The sequence below is a fragment of the Sander lucioperca genome, chromosome 10, assembly GCF_008315115.2.
Source record: "Sander lucioperca isolate FBNREF2018 chromosome 10, SLUC_FBN_1.2, whole genome shotgun sequence".
NCBI lineage: Eukaryota > Metazoa > Chordata > Actinopteri > Perciformes > Percidae > Sander > Sander lucioperca.
In genome coordinates this window covers 1,846,957-1,849,456 of record NC_050182.1, presented here as the reverse complement: position 1 = coordinate 1,849,456, position 2,500 = coordinate 1,846,957, and the positions used below count along the sequence as shown (strand labels likewise).

The 2,500-nt window shown below is 36.4% G+C and overlaps 1 long non-coding RNA gene across 1 annotated transcript in view; it reads right to left on the bottom strand.

The window, feature by feature from the left end:
- The window catches only part of LOC118495985, an 11,915-nt gene that overhangs the window by 5,863 nt on the left and 3,552 nt on the right, over positions 1–2,500 (bottom strand). The window lies entirely within an intron of this gene.

The following is a 2,500-nucleotide window of genomic DNA, read 5'->3' as shown; positions in this document are numbered from 1 at the left end:
TGGCTGGTTGGCTGGTTAGTTGGTTGGTTGGCTGGCTGGTTGGTTGGTTGGCTGGCTGGCTGGTTGGTTAGTTGGCTGGCTGGTTAGTTGGTTGGCTGGTTGGCTGGTTAGTTGGTTGGTTGGTTGGCTGGCTGGCTGGCTGGTTGGTTGGTTGGTTGGCTGGCTGGCTGGTTGGTTGGTTGGCTGGCTGGCTGGTTGGTTGGCTGGCTGGCTGGTTAGTTGGCTGGCTGGCTGGTTAGTTGGTTGGCTGGCTGGCTGGTTGGTTGGTTGGCTGGCTGGCTGGTTGGCTGGTATTTGTGATGTTAGTGTCCCGTTGTGTTGACGTGTTTGCTGCTAGAGGAAACAAACTCAATAAAACCGACTGTTTTTACGTTATCTGCTGCTGTTTGTTCATTTAAATTCAGGATTATTCATTCATTCATTATTAATTACTGACATTACGGTTCTCTCATTAATTCAAATGTTGATAAAGCTTCTTCCCCGGAGTCCTTGTGCTTTCTCCATCAACTCCTCCAAACCCTCCAAGGATATCAGTGGTTTGCCCCCCCCCCCCTCTAATCTGACCCACAGGAGCGCCCCCTAGTGGTGGCAGGAAATACGTCCTCATATCTAAATCAGAGAAGGTAACGGTGGCGGACTCTGGACTCTAGCTCAGACACTTGAGACTTGACTTGGACACTGATCATTTGTGATGTAAATTAAAAGCATTGTCACATTTTGTTGCTTTAGGACTTGTATTTCTTTGCAGATCAGTTGTTTCTTTGTGTTCAGACGAGCGAAAACGGAAACCAGAACGGAGGATGTGAAACAACCAGTCACCCAGAGAACTGCCTTCTTCTTTCTATATGTCTCAAACTGTCTCCTCCACATCACACGTTCTTACCGTAACAACGCTAAAACTACTGTTTATGAGTCTATTTTAACTTGTTTCTGTTCTTTATCAGCTGCACTGGCTACTCGTATCTGTTAGAACAGATTTTAAAGTTTTTTTATCTTGTTTATTAAGCTTTCTTTCATGTTTATGTTGCAGCCAGATCTCAAAGCTTCTTCACTGCTCTTCTTTTAACCCTCCTGTTGGCCTCGGGTCACATTTGACCCATTTTCAAAAGGTTTCTATATCACAAATTTGGGGTTTCTTTCAACAAATTGTCCAAAAAAATAACGTGGGTGTTTCCCTACAACGCTGTTAACAAGTTGAATAAGTAATTAGTTCACTACTTTCATTACATTTGGGAGTTTTAGTCAATTTTATAGCATTTAAAGAAAAAACAATTGTTAAAAGAACTTTGAAACAAGTGACAAAAATATAAAAAAAAAAAAAAAAAGTGACAGAAATGTTTAAAAAAATGTCAAAAAAAGTGACACAAATGTTTAAAAAAGTGACACAAATGTTTAAAAAAGTGACAAAAATGTTTAAAAAAGTGACAAATGTCAAAGTGAAATTTATTTAAAAAAAAAGTGACAAAAATGTTTAAAAAAAGTGACAATGTTAAAAAAAGTGACAAATGTCAAAAAAGTGACAAATGTTTAAAAAAAAGTGACAAATGTTTAAAAAAAAGTGACAAAAATGTTAAAAAAAAGTGACAAAAATGTTAAAAAAAAGTGACACAAATGTTTAAAAAAGTGACAAAAATGTCAAAGTGAAATTTATTTTAAAAAAAAGTGACAAAAATGTTTAAAAAAGTGACAAAAATGTTTAAAAAAGTGACAAAAATGTTTTTAAAAAAAAAGTGACAAAAATGTTTAAAAAAAAAAAAGCTTTAAAACAAGCTTTAAAAATTTGGGAAAAACCCATAAAAACTTCAAAGGGCTCAGAAAAAGACAAACGTTGAAAAAGTGACCACAACATCGGGGGGGAAAGCCCCAAAAGCGACCAAAACCAAAAACCAAAAGTTGCAGGTCGACACGCGAGGGTTAAAATCTTTCTGCCGTCCCAGAAAGTAACGCTGAACAAACTCACAACACGCTTTGGAAACATTTTTCAACCCTTTTTTTAATGTTTTTTTAAGCTTTTTCAGGCACTTTTGGGGTTTTTTTCTTGACTCTTTCGGTGACGCCTTGTTGACGTTTTCAAGGCTTTCATGACTCTCTTTTGACACTTTTTTAAAATGCTTTTATTTACAGGGTTTTTTATGCTTTTTCTGCCTCTTTTTTTAACGCATTTTTGACGTTTTTCTGACGCTTTTGAAATATTTTTCGACCCTTTTTTTAAATGTTTTTTAGGCACTTTTTGGGGAGGTTTTCTTGACGCTTTTGGCACTTTTTCTGGCGCTTTTTTGGCGCCTTGTTGACGGCTTGTTGACACCTTGTTGACGCCTTGTTGACGTTTTTTCGAGGCTTTTTTTATGCTTTTTTTAACTCTTTTGATACTTTTTTTAAATCATTTTTTTTACTGTTTTTATGCTTTTTCTGCCTCTTTTTTTTTTAATGCTTTTGGCGTTTTTTTTCAAGGCTTTTTAATCTTTTTTAATCTGGCTTTTAATTTGAATTGATGTTGTAG